This window comes from Megascapheus bottae, unplaced genomic scaffold (genome assembly GCF_031878675.1).
Source record: "Megascapheus bottae isolate mThoBot1 unplaced genomic scaffold, mThoBot2.hap1 HAP1_SCAFFOLD_40, whole genome shotgun sequence".
Lineage (NCBI taxonomy): Eukaryota > Metazoa > Chordata > Mammalia > Rodentia > Geomyidae > Megascapheus > Megascapheus bottae.
The window spans coordinates 6,024,987-6,039,168 of record NW_028327715.1 but is presented as its reverse complement, the minus strand read 5'-3'; the positions used below and the strand labels follow the sequence as shown (position 1 = coordinate 6,039,168).

The 14,182-nt window shown below is 39.0% G+C and overlaps 2 long non-coding RNA genes and 2 pseudogenes across 2 annotated transcripts; 2 read left to right on the top strand and 2 right to left on the bottom strand.

Annotated features, from left to right (window-relative positions):
* The first annotated feature begins 3,021 nt into the window (after positions 1 to 3,021).
* LOC150039439 (destrin pseudogene) lies at positions 3,022 to 3,748 on the top strand (annotated as a pseudogene).
* A 119-nt stretch (positions 3,749 to 3,867) lies between these two features.
* On the top strand, positions 3,868 to 4,460 carry LOC150039438 (DNA replication complex GINS protein SLD5 pseudogene; annotated as a pseudogene).
* Positions 4,461 to 4,941: 481 nt separating this feature from the next.
* On the bottom strand, positions 4,942 to 9,014 carry LOC150039437 (uncharacterized). The gene is made up of 4 exons (XR_016534411.1): positions 8,992 to 9,014; positions 8,140 to 8,196; positions 6,111 to 6,164; positions 4,942 to 4,995 (listed from the first exon to the last, which is right to left on the bottom strand). It is a non-coding gene; the product is annotated as an uncharacterized LOC150039437 (long non-coding RNA).
* Positions 9,015 to 10,142: 1,128 nt separating this feature from the next.
* On the bottom strand, positions 10,143 to 13,675 carry LOC150039436 (uncharacterized). The gene is made up of 3 exons (XR_016534371.1): positions 13,551 to 13,675; positions 11,522 to 11,575; positions 10,143 to 10,302 (listed from the first exon to the last, which is right to left on the bottom strand). It is a non-coding gene; the product is annotated as an uncharacterized LOC150039436 (long non-coding RNA).
* Between the last annotated feature and the right edge of the window lie 507 nt (positions 13,676 to 14,182).

Here is a 14,182-nt window from a genome sequence, read left to right as displayed (position 1 = left end):
GAGAAGATCTTCACTAACCATACAACAGACAAAGGCCTCACATCTAAAATGTATCAACAGCTCAAAAAAAATGAATCACTTCAAAACTAATCTCCAAAGAAACAACCATCTAGTAAACAGATGAACCAAAGACTTAAGAGTCTTCTCTGAAGAAGAAATATGAATGGCCTATGGACACATGAAGAAATGCTCGACATCTCTGGCCATAAAAGAAATGCAAATCAAAACAACTCTAAGGTTCCACCTCACTCCAGTTAGAATGGCCATGATTGAGAAATCTAATAACAACAGATGCTGGAGAGGATGTGGACAGGAGGGATCATTACTCCACTGTTGGTGGGAGTTCAAATTCCTTCAACCACTATGGAAAACAGTGTGGCATTTCTTCAAAAGACTAAACAGAGCTCCCCCAATCATTTCTTATGTGTATCTATTAAGACTTCCTTTATACTCTACAAAGAAAACCATTTGTATAATTACATTGTAATAGAGAAGGAAAAGAACAATTCTGCCTTTGTGCTGTAAATATTTCCTTTGGAGAAAGCTTGGGGAGTGCTGGGATGATACTTATTCTGTGACTGTTGAGTGGAATATTAGGCAGATATGTGCTTCCATTGGCTATATGTCATCGGTTGAATCGGTTGTGGATTCTATGGAGAGGATCTAACATGGTTGGGATCCATCTCCTCATTTATGTGCAGCGGTGTCTGTTGTGTGAAATTGGGTGCATTGAGGCTTAGCTGCCTTTTTGTTGCTAATCATTGCAGTATCTTTAGCCACATGAAGTCACTTTCATCTTGTATTATTTTCAAGTTTTCTTTGTTACATAGAAATACATTTTCATTTTCTTCCTTTTCAGCTCCATTCTGGGAATACCTTTTTCCATCCTTTCACTTCAACCTGTACTTGTCTTTGCTAAGGAGGTGAATTTCTTTTTGGGATATTTTTGTGCTGAAACTACTAGGGCTTCATCTTAGGGATTGGTTGCTCTTCCTTAGGTTTCTCTATCAATTCTGGTACTCTACCACTTGAGCCATACTTTCAGCTTTTTGCAAGTTAAATGGAAATCACAATCTCATACATTTCCTGCCTATGCTGTCTTTGAACCATGGTCTTCATGAGATCTCAACAGTACTGACCATTACAGGCATGAGACACCATTGCCCAGAATCTGTGTCGTCTACCTTGACTGAGGTAAAAAGTACCAGGTGTATAGTATTCATGAGGTACATAGTATACATGATTCCATAATTTCAGCAAAGCAGTGCCAATATATATATATGTATATATATATATATATATATATAAACACATATGGAGAATTCTTAGGTGAGTCTCCTGTCTCCTGGAATTTATCATTTGTTTAGATATAAGACTCTTCTTGGGGTGGCTACATAAAGACAATCGCATTTGGAACAGCATGAGGTAGTGGTAGGCAGGAAGCAGAGGTGCCTTCAGAAAGTTCAGTGAAGCTAAGAATCCTACAAGTGCTCTTCCCTCTCAGGTAGTGTTGTCTCTATGTTAGGTGGGTGCCCCAGGCCTTCACAAGTTCCTTCATCATTCCTGATGGAGCTTCTCTCACAGCCCTATAAAGTCTTGATATGTCTTCACAGAGATGAAACACTGAACATTGAGTTTTTCGGCTGTTTTGCTTTGTTTAGTTGGTTTTGTCCTTCTAGTCCTGGGTCTTGAACTCAGGGTGTGGGCACTGTCCTTGAGCTGTTGCAATCTATCACTCTACCACAACCTACCACTATAGCAGCACTTCTGAGTTTTTCTATGTGCATGTAGTACCTAGGAATCAAACCTAGGGTTTCCTGTGTGCTAGATACGCAATCTAATAGTAGACCACCCACTCAGACCAGTTGTTTATTTTTTTTCTTTTATTTCCTTTCTTTCTTAGTTTCACTCCCTTCCTTCCATCCTTCCTTCTTCCCTCCCTTTCTCCATCTCTCTGTCTCTGTCTCTCTGTCTGTCTCTATCTGTCTCTCTCTGTCTGTCTTTTTTCTTTCTTTCTTTTTCCTTCACCTGGCTTGATACTTGATTTTTGGGGAGAATGCGGTGGGCGTTGGTCCAGAGTCTTATACTCAGGGCTTGGCTGCTCTCCCAGAAGTCTTCAGCTCAAAGCTTGTGCTATGCTCCTGGAGCCATAGCTGCACTTCCAGTTTTCTGATGATTAATTAGAGGCTCCTGGAGTTTTGTGCTTTGGTGACTTTGAACTGCAGTCCTCAAATCTCAGCCTCCTGAATAGCTAGGATTGAAGGGGTCAGCCAATGGCACCCAGTGATACTTGATAATTTTTTAATGAAATATATTAACTGTAAAGTGAGATGACTCAAGACTTGAGCTGTGGCATTCACAATCAAATCAAATGTCAGTGACAACATTGATTTGTCTTTTTAATCAGCTGCAGTTTGGAGGTGTAAATGCCCTCAATCCACCCAGTTTGCTGATTCCTTCATCTCATCCATTCTTCAGCATCATCTTGAAGCTTCTGTCTCAGATAGGATTCAGAAACCACAGTCCTGAGGCAGGAGCTCGATCCTTGGGATTAGAATTGTGGCCCTCACTTCACTTGGTAGAAGCACCATAGCAGAAGCACTCTGGCAGGATAATGAATACTTCTAGGATTTTAGTTTCATTGTTTTCTGCTAAAGAGTCTTCAGAAAACAGTGGAGCCTCCTACATCCTATTACCTCCAAATAAAATAATTAAATCACTACTGCTTTGTAAAACTTAAGAGAACTTTAATCTCCCTGAGAGAGTCCACATGAAGTATCTAAGCGACAAATGTAGGAATGATGATTCCCTCAATAAGAAAATCCCTCCCCCCTGCCCTCCTCCCCCTTCTTCTCCTCTTCCTGCCACTTTCTCCCCCTACTCTTTTTCTTCTGTGTCTTCATCTTTTATGTCTTCCCTTTGTCCAATTGTCTTTCTCTTACATTGTAATGGGGATTGGACCCAAGAACTTGCCCATGCTAGACACTTAAATGACTTGCTACATATATCCTATCTCAAACCAAAGACAGAGGAATAGTCTGTAAAGATCTTAATGCCCGCTTCAGTGAGGAAAATGCTCTGAAGTCTAGACACTGGCCGTCTCCCTTCCCAGCCCTTCCAGTCCCTGTGACCACCCCAGCCAAGATGGCCTCTAGAGTGCAAGTTGCTGAAGTGTGTCACATTTTCTATGACATGGAAGTTTAAAAATTCTCCACACCAGAATAAAGCAAGAAAAGGAAGAAGGTTGTCCTTTTTTGTCTCATTGCAGACAAAACTTACATCATTGTTGAAGAAGGCAAAGTAATTTTGGATGGAGATGTTGGTGTTACCATAACTGATCCTTTCAAGCATTTTGGGGGAGTGCTTCTTGAAACAGGTTGTCACTATGCTTTGTATGATGCAAGCTTTGAAACCACAAATTCTAGAAGAGTTGATATTTTTGTGGGAGCAAAAAAAGTCAAATGATCTGTGTGAACTCCATGCCATTACAAAGAAGCTTCAAGGCATAAAGCATGAATGTCAAGCAAATGGGCTGGAAGACCTCAACATGCTTGTATTGCTGAAAAGCTAGGTGGGTCATTAATTGTACCTTCTGAAGGGTGCCCTGTTTAGGCCATCATTCAGTGCCACAAATTAAAGCTTCCATGTTTAATGTTATCCTCTTGCTACCTAAGTAAAGCAAATTTACCTAGGACAGGGTTTTACTGGGGGGAAGCTGTCTTGTCATCTTCTAGAGTAAACTAAGATATATAAATATATGGGGAAAATAGCCATAAATATATCTAGAGTCTGAAGTTAAAAACAAAATCTTGGTGCAGGAGTGCGGGAGTTGGATGGCGGGAGGTGAGGTTCCTGGTTTCAAAGAAGATGACAGAGGAACTGGATTTCATAGGGCAAGACTCAGTGAGGAGGTGGTCCTAACTCTTGCAGAGCTCATGGAAAGGCTGGAGCAGGCCTGGAGGATGCAAAATTTGCTCCTGAACTTCTGGAAAGCAAGTGTGAAATTGTAGAATGCGTCACAGAACAGCTGGATCACATGGAAGAAAATCTCAAAAGAGCCAAAAAGGGAGATCTGAAGGTTAGTATACGTCAAATGGAGATGGAGAGAATCCGTTATGTCCTTAGCAGCTGCTTGCAGTATTGACTCACAATGATAGAGAAGTTTTTCCCTCACATTCTAGAGAAGGAGAAGACAGGATCCTGAAGGGGAACCTTGCAGCCTTTCTCCAGAGGAATTTCCCTTCACCAAAGAGCACATGGCTCACAAGGACACTTATCTTAAAAATGTCACCTTAAAGCACATGCCTCCCAACTTACAGAAGGTGGACCTTTAGAGGGCAGTTACCAAACTAGATCCAGACTCATATGTGCTTCTGAGAGTAAAAGAACAGCAATAAAATAGTTTGGTAGAACCCGAATAAGATGAGCAGATGGATTGGATGAGGACTCCCAACACTTGATCCAGTATTGTTCCTCTAATTGCTTCTGGAGCAGTGCAGCTAATTTAAAAATAACCAAGTGTGAAGACACGGAACCCCAGAAAACATGAGAAAGCCTATGCCACTACCTGCCTCAGAACACTAAGGAGCTATAGCTCCTGACAGCAGGCTTTTCTCCCATTGCTGTGGGCCAGTAAGAATGGCAGGAATGCTACACTTCCATCTCAGCCAGCATCAGTGGGTGGGGCCCTTGCTCTTTTTGTTCTGAATATGAGGCAAATAAACAAGTCTGTATACCTTTTCAAAATAAAATTCTTTGAAAAATAAAGAATAATTCTTTAAAAAAATCTTAATTGTGAGAAGACTTTAAGAACAGTGTTGAAAGAAATATATGGACACTTGGATGCCAATACAGTGATCTCCGTGTTTGCTTCTTTACACACACACACACACACACACACACACACACACACACACACACACACTGTACTTTCTATCTTACATTTTAAATGGTAATCCACTTGTAGGTACTCTTTTGGTTTCTACTTCAGTTTTGCTAAAGAATAAAAAGGAATGCAAAAGAAACCGTCAGCTTGGGTCAAGTTAGTTATAATTAATGTTTAACTAGCAAGCTGATCTTCTAAACTTTACACGTAGCAATCTACCATGTCATCTGTTCTAGAAAATGATGCTAATTGATCATATCAGGCCTGTGAAGACAGAAGATTTCAACCTGGTTATAGTTCTGCATGCCTGTAATCAATGCACACTGAACGCAGGAGAAGAAAGATCATTCCAGGAGAGCTCAGAGTACCTTGAGACCATGGATTAACAGCAGCAGCAAAATGCCGAAAGATGTATTGTTGAACTTCTTATTTTTACTACAATAGGACTTTATAGGCTAGCAATGAGGACCTCAGAAAATAGTATTATAAAAGTATCTTTATTAAAAAGTGAAAGATTTATACAATCTGAAGAGAAACCAAACTACATGACTCTGATGACAAAATGCCATAGGAAGAAAAAGTTTCGTCATATTCATAAAACTCTCACCATAATGTGGAATTAGGCAGACAGGCTCACAAGATGACCTAGGACTGGTTAAAGAAGAGCTTATGTGTGATCCTCGACTTTGCTCCACAAAGGATTCTTTTTTAGCATAAACTTTCAGTCAAAAAACTGATTACATATGAACCAATCGATTTTCACTGCTCATGTCATATTGCTACTTCATATGACACCATACATATTAGTAGCTAAAATCAGAAGATAAGTGAATTCGGTCACCATTTAATTAGAATAAAAATGATACGGCTTGAGATAAGTGCCTTCCCAAGCAGGCCTCTAAATGAGATCACATCCAACTTCCACTCACCACACAGCCATGTGAGAGGCATGTGTGACAGGCTGACCCTTCCTGATGTATGCTTCTTTCATTTTCCTAGCAGCACTGGTGTTCCAACACAGGATCTTTACTTTCTGCCATGCGCTGCATCACGCCTGCCACCAGTCCTTTCATGGTGTTGGTGTTTCTTTGTGTCCAAGTGCTCAGCTCCAGCCATGTGTATGTGCATACTTATGAGTACATGTGTCTGTACACATATATATATATATATATATATATATAATATGAACATAAACTTCCACCTCTACACTTGGTTTATATCTTACCTTTCTGTCACATTGCCATCATCAGGTGCTGGACAAGGATCATGTGCAGTTGTGCTAAAGTAACAAAAACACCTATGGTCACATATCACATGAATACGGAGGAGTTCAAATTCTGGGTCAAATTCTGATGCAGGTCCTACATTCATGCACTGTTTTTTCCCTATAACTGGTTCTCTTCTCACGTTGATTTGAAATAAATGCAACCTTACAGTTTCAGACCATGAAGAAATACACTTGATGACACAAAAATGACAGTTAGCATGACTGGCATTCTGGGAGTGAGTGTGTTTCTAGTTCAGTGTGTCATTAAGGAGGACAGGTGCAAGGTCATCTCCAAAAGAGAAAACAACCACATTACTCACCAAGCCACCAAAGAAATTTGGCCTCAAATCACTAAGGGGAAGGCGGGCTCGTCGACTATCCATGACCTTCCTCACATCTAATCAAAACCTCCAGTTTTTCCAAGTAACTACAGTTAGATGAGAAAAAGTAGCTACAGACTCATTTCTGATCTGAAATCTTCAGTGTCCTTCATTCACATGCTGGGGAAATCATCAGAGTGACTGTTGGAGCAAGGAACTTTTGTGTAGTCCCTCTATTGAACATTTATTCCCATGTCAATCCATCACTTTGAAACTTATCAACCACTTTTCCATGCAAATAAGTGTGAAAAATTTAATCTGAGACAATTAGATAGAACAAAATCTTTATGTTCGTGACTTACAACTAAGTGAAAGCAGTGCTCTTAGCTTTTTGTGTTTTCTCCCTAATGGCCCTCTGTTTTCTCAGTCCAAATTTCCTCTTTCTTCCTAGTTAAGTTCCAGGTTCTCCACTCCTTGTGCCAACTTTTTATTGCCATCATTATAAATATCTACCTTGCTCTAATACTATGTGTGGCACGAGGTCGAGCCTTTTCAGTGTGTAACAGACTTGGATAAGAACAAGTCTTGCATGGTGGCAGAGCAAGACACAGTGCCATTGTAGACACTAATTTCACAATGACAGGGCTCTGAACTATCAGGAATGCATGCATGATCTTGATCTTATACATGCAGTTCTGTGCAGACTCAGTAGCCTCTATTTTTGTTTCTTTTACTTTTCTGCACATCGGATCAGCTCCTTTGGTCCAATCAATTACAGACTCACAAGTTGGAAACGTCATGTTTTCTAGAGGAATATGTTACTAATGTTAACAATGTACTTGAAGCATATTGTCATGACTGAGTCTTTCTCCAACGCTTCAATGGTATTAGAAAAGAAAGTGATCCACAAATCTCTCAGGGGCTGAGATCTGAGCACCATGGTTCAAAGCCAACCCAGCCATGAAAATCCATGACTCTTATGTCCAATTTACCACCAGAAAACCCAAGGTGGCGCTGTGGCACAAGCAGTAGAGCACTAATAGCCTTGAGCTGAAGAACTTAGGGACAGCACCCAGTTCAAGCCAATGGATTACCAAAAAATAAATAAAAAATAAAAAGTGAGAGAGAGGGAAAAAGAAAAGTATACCATAACCCAACAAATCTACCTACTCTAGTAGATAATGACTTCTTGTTCACGTTCAACTCACTTCAGAAGAACTCAAGACTTACATATCATCTAATTATCATCTAATATTCCCTGCTGCTGCTCCTGCTCTTCAGATAGGAATAAGAAAAAGCAGTCTAGAAGTAAGGCTCCCCTTCAGTATGAATGTGGGCCTTTCAGGGTTTAAGCATTCAAAAGAAGGAAGGATCACCTCTTAGCTACTGGTGCTAGGCCTACTTTTTGGTTTCAGCAAAGGATTCCCAGGTCCCTTGCCACATTCGGAGTAGCTGACAGGCACCGTGATAATCTAAGAATTTGGGTGCTAGTCGTTGCCTTCATAGCACACCATGAGCGAGTGTCTTTGGACAGGTTCTATCATTTCTATTGAGTTTCAAAACACATCATGATTACATTCAGTATTGATAAGCGGTGCTTGTGTACCCTGAAGGTATCATTGTGCAAAAGGAGTTATCACTTACATGACAAAAAAAAATCAACTCACCAACTACTGATGTCTTCATTGGAATGAACTATAACAGCTCTTAAGCCACTATCCTCACTGTGGACATATTAAAAACACACAATAATTAACTGGGAAAATGTGGGAATTAATCATGCATTTTTTTTCCAGAACACTAAGTTAGGAAACTAAGGTCTTGTGAATGCATCACAAAAATGCTGCCAACAGAGCTTCATCTCTACCATTTTTGTCCCTGCTACTCCTGCCACTACTGAGATCTCACCCCAGAGCCCTGTCCTTGCTACTCCTTTGCTCATGGTATGGTGACAATTTGGGCCTATAATGAGAAATGCTAATCTAAGGGTTTTGGGTGCTAGTATTTGTCTTCACAGCACACCAAGAACCACTGTCTTTTGATCGGCTCTATCAATCATTTTCTACTTAGTTTGAAAACATGTCATGATTACGTGTGATATGAACAGGCAGTCCTGTGTGCTCTGAAAAGCCATCATTTTCCAAAATGATTTATCAATTAGATGAAAAATGAATCAACTTACAGTAAATGAAAAAAATTCTAGAATACAGAAACAAGAGCTTTATCTTGTGTTAGTTGTTCTTAATGTACTATGTTATTTCTCTTTTCCTTTTTCCCCTTAATTGTTAATCTCATATTGTTATTGTATCTGAAAAGTTACCTGGAATATTACATATGTTTATTTGAAAGAGGAGAGGGAGGGGATAAAGCAAGTTGATTGGAAAGGTGTAGGGAATGGGAAATGGGATGAAAACATAAACAGGCGTATCAATGTGTGAGAAGAAATTCACCTACTATCTGGGGAAAATAAGTGTAAGCACTCTATACATGATCCCCCAAATAAAAAAAAATTAACTCACGCAGTACTGATGTCTTCGTTTGAATGAGCAACAACCGTGGTTAAGTTACTGTCTTTGCTGTGGACAAATTGAAACATATAAAAATTAAGTAGGACAATGTGGGAAGGAATGTTGTATTTATAACAATATTAGGTTAGAAAACTATAGCTTGTGCATGCTACACAGATGCTCTGTCAAATGTACTATGCCTCTATCTCTTCTGTCGCTGCCAAAACTTCTCTCCAGTACTGAACTCTGAACTCAGAGCCCTGTCCTTGCACCTCCTATGGTGATGGCATGGTGATCCCTCCTACCTAGGCTTGCCTGTTCAATGACACTTCCCCTTAGGATTTCACCAGAATGGTAGATGGATGTGTAGACTTGGGTTCACAGGTGTGATTCTGTCTACAGTGGGGGTGAACAGCAGAGGATAGCAATATGAAGCCTTCCAGAGTATTCCTTCTGGCAGAAGTCCATCTCCACTGAATGAGCAAAATGCATTGCATGTGTGAATGAGGAAGAAGAGATACAGTGATAAACAAGAAAGTAAAATATTCCTGGAGCCCTGACTTGAAGCCATAGTATCAGAGTATTGCCACTCTGCCACACACGTGTGGATATGATCGATCTCTCTCTCTGTGTCTCCTACCTCTTTCATTGTAAACATAAATTTATTCACGAACCCTGTATTCACAGATGTGAGCAGTAAGGAGCTTGACATAATGCTGTGGAGCCATCTGTCTATCCAATCGAAATGGTGCCCATAAAGTACTCACACTGTCACAAACCTTACAACCACAGTTTTGAAAAGTTGGCATTAGTGCACAATGAAAATAATATGTATAATTTAAGGTCTAGGCCTACAGAAAGTCTATAACCATCAAAGAACTGGACATAGCCAACAGAATATGGAAAGAACCGAACAAACATGTAGCCACTTCGATCTGACACTTGTATTTCTTCACCTGTGAAGAAATTGTTATGGCAGGAAATAAATGCATAGGATTCTGTGTCTTTGCCATCAGACCAAAGGAACACAACCAGTTGTAGTAGGATCTCATACACTGGCAATGTGGGGGGTTTTAGGCGTTTCCCTTCACTGCTCTCTACAATAGCAAAACACTTTTGTGCAACTCATTTCTCATTTACTCATCAAAATGGAAAAGGGGCAATCTGACAGACAGAAGGTACACTGACAATATTTGGAAACTACCCAGAAATGATCAATCTGTTTCATAACATTTATATTTATGTATGTTTATCTACTTGTAGATATCTGACCTTTGCTTGAATTCTTCCGTCCCAAGATCTGGTGGGTCATTTTTATCCAAGCTAAAGAGAATTAAATTATAGATAATCAAATACCATGTGCAATCATAGTTTTACGTTTTCACTCAGTGTAGTAAGTTAATCTAAGACTAACAAATTTGTAGAAATCAAAACTTTTACATATTTAGCTAAATGAACAAAGGAATTTAATTTGGCGTAGGGAGTTGTATTTTATTATTTCAAAAGAAATCTTTTATGCATGGTCAAAGAATTTTTCTCTGTTAGTAAACCTAATACACTGCTCCCTACAATAGCAAAACACTTTTGTGCAACTCATTTCTCATTTATTCATCAAAATGAAAAAGGAATAATATGACAGACAGAAGATACACTGACAATACTTGGAAATTTCCCAGAAATGATCAATATGTTTCCTAACATATACTTATACACGTTGATGTATATGTCTATATCTGACCTTTGCTTGAATTCTTCTGTCCCAAATTCTCCTGGATCATTTTTATCCACGCTAAAGAGCATTAAATTATATACAGCCAAATACCAAGTGCAATCATAGTTTTACTTTTTTACTTAAGGTAGTAAGTTAACCTAACACTTACACATTTGTAGAAATGGAAACTTTTACATATTTATCACTTCAAAAGAAAGCTTTTATGCACGGTCAAAGAATTTTTCTCTCTTACTAAACCTAACACACTGATTATTGGTATCATGTAGTTTAATTGTACATGCAACTCACTTCAGAAGAACTCAATCCATTATACAATCTGATTTTCAGCTTTCTAAGTCTGCTCTTCTCTCTCCTTCCTGTCACTAACTTGGCTGATTTCTTAACTGCTTCTCACCAAAAGACAAGAAACTACAGCCTAAAAGCTGGACTCTCATCATACCTGAAAAATGAGCCTGTCTACTAAGTACCAGATTTCTAGAGAAGGAAAGAGGCCCACCAACATTTTCACCTCAGAAACACTGAGGCCACCTCATTGTTCCTGACTGGGACTCTCTCCTCCATTGTCTCAGTACAAGTTGCATGTAGGAAATAGGTAAATAAGGTAGAGAATAGGTAAATAAGGATACGGTTACTATGTTTTACTTCACAGTATACCATGACCAAGTATCTGCTGCCTGACGCTATCATTTTCAATTTAGTTTCAATACAAGAGAAGGATACATGAGGACACTGATCAGCTGTCATATAGATTGGGTACTAACCTCACCCTAGAAGTGAATTTACACTCAGATGACAGAAAATTCAACTCACCAAATGTTAATGCTTGGGTCACAAACTGCAATGGCAGTTAATGCTGTGTCATCTCTAAAAAATAAAATAATATAAAATCAGCCACAGAAAATTAGTTGGAACATTTAGAAGAAACCAAACTGTTTCTACAAGGCTGTGTACTAAAACCATAACTGTGTTCATCTGAGGAACATGCTCTGCCACTTGAGCTACATCGCCATCTCCAGCTCTTCTGTTCCCTCTAGGTATTTGCTCTGGTACTATGGTGTGAAGTAGGAGACCTGTACTTAAATGAAAAGCAGTATTTCCATTTTACAATAGAATGGATTTGAATCTCTTCAGGAACTTAAACATGGAACTTAGAAAAGTAAAGTTTTCACACAAGATAGAAGAATTGTTCCCCCTACCACAGTACCTAATGCCATCTTGTATGACTTTCAATGCAATGCAATTCAAGGGAGCTCAACCCGGAGGTCACAGCCAATATTCTGCTTCCTCTGTTCCTTCTATTCCCTTCTTATTTTCAACAATCATGGATGTCTTTACTGACTTACTTGCAGAGAGTACCAATGGGTGGCAGGCCAGAAGCAGAGAACTCTCCACTGCTAACCAGGACAGAGAAAACTCCCTCTCCTCTGCAGTCTCAATCCTTCACCCAATTTGCAAAAAGAAAGAATGGCACAAAAAATTGCACTTCCCTGACCTTCCAAATGGTTCCCACAAACATGGTGCTTAGTCTCTGTACAGCTTTCTACACAAGTCTGTCGACATTTGGGTATCTGACCACTTAGGGCTGTCTTGTGTGCATCCATGTGCATCCTGCTAGTTATTATCAACATCAATAATTAAATTGCACACAGTCAAATACTGTGAGAATTCCAAAACCTACTTTTTCTCCCCAAATAGCTATAACTGCCTGAAAACTAACTCTACATATACTGTATATGCAAGGGGGTATTTCGTGTGCTTTCCTAAAAATATGGCCTCTCACTTCAATGAAATGTTCACCTGTGCTAAACAACCACTTATGCAAGACTGACAAATTCTTTTCCTAAACCACTGGTAGCATTGTTTTTATCTTCCATTTCCCTTGCTATGGAATTAATCAAGCTGATCTACCACCTACATTTCTGCTTTCTCTCTTCCCTCCATGCTGGCACTATTGTTCTCTATCCATCCAGCCTCTCTGAGTGATAAAAAGGATTTGTATTTCATGAGTTATTCGCATTAATATCCAGAATATATGTTGGAATGATCGCACAGACATGCTTTTACTATTTAGTAGTATTTCACATTCACATAAAATTCTAACCCTCACTTGATGGTAAAAGCCTTCTCATCCCCTAAATAAATCACAAATGGTATGAGGGAGGTGTCTTCAGCTGTCACGTCTCCCATGAACATCTGATATCCTAGTCATTATATTTTAACCAGTCTCCTCACAGCAATTGAAGGAGACACATCAGGAATGAATACAGCATGAAAAGATTCTCTGGTCTTTTCATCACCATCTCTTGAAATAGACATCCAGCACATAACTGTGTAAATTTTTGTTTAGGCCTGAACGTGAACTTAGAAGTAAGGCATTTTTGGATAATACATATCAAATTAAAACCCCGTAATGACCAGCCTTTACTCATTCATTCTGGAGGAACGGAGGGAGGGAGAGAGGGAGGAAGAGAGAGAGGGAGAGGGAGATAACCATCCTCTAGCTAGAGAAAACAAATTCAATAGAAAGAAGTTTCTTAACCTGCTAAATCTTACAGCAAAACATTAAATTGTTTTTGGCCATTAAAATAGATTAAGAACAAGAAACATTCTTGATATTTCTTCTTAGAAATAGCTAACATTTTAGAAAGGAACTACTGATATTATGGCCAAAGTAAATTAGAAAAATATCAAAGACCTTCAGTTGTCATCTATAATTACAGGTCCCTAATCTCAATTACTTTCTTTTCTGTGACTGTCCTTTCATGGATGACTGTATTTACATACATGTAAATATGCATAAATACACATGGGTGACATTGTATGTTTATTTGGACCTTACCCTTCATTGTTGGTTCCTTTGTCAAGTTCAGTTGAGGTATCAGATAAAATATCGCTAAAGAATGAAACCAAAATATATAGTCAGAGGCTCCAATGATTTTCTACATTTGATTACATGTCCCTCCTTTCTTTCTTCCATAACCCATTAAACATTCAGATTTTTATTCCATTTCTATGTATTTTAATTTTTTCTATTGTTTACTTCCATGTCTATTTCTAGTTGAATTCCACCATAGTATGATAGCACATGGTAATATTATCTTTTCTTATATGTCCTGTTAAGACTTCCTTTAGACTCTGCCAAGAAACCTCTTTGAATAATTACTACGGAGGAGTATTAGAGAAAGGAAAAGGAAAAAAGAGAATAATGCTGCCTCTATGCTCTAAATATTATTTCCTTAGGGGAAAGCTTGGGGTTGCCTGGATGATACTTATTCTGGGACTGCTGGATGGAATATTCTGCAGATATGTGCTACCTTTGGCTCTGGGTCTTCAGTTAAATCTGGTTTCTTGTGGATTCTTTGGAAAGGATCTAACATGGTTGGGATCCATCAACTCATTTATGTTCAGCGATGTCTGTTGTGTCAAATTGGGTGCATTGAGGATCAGTTGCCTTTTTGTGGTTAATCATTA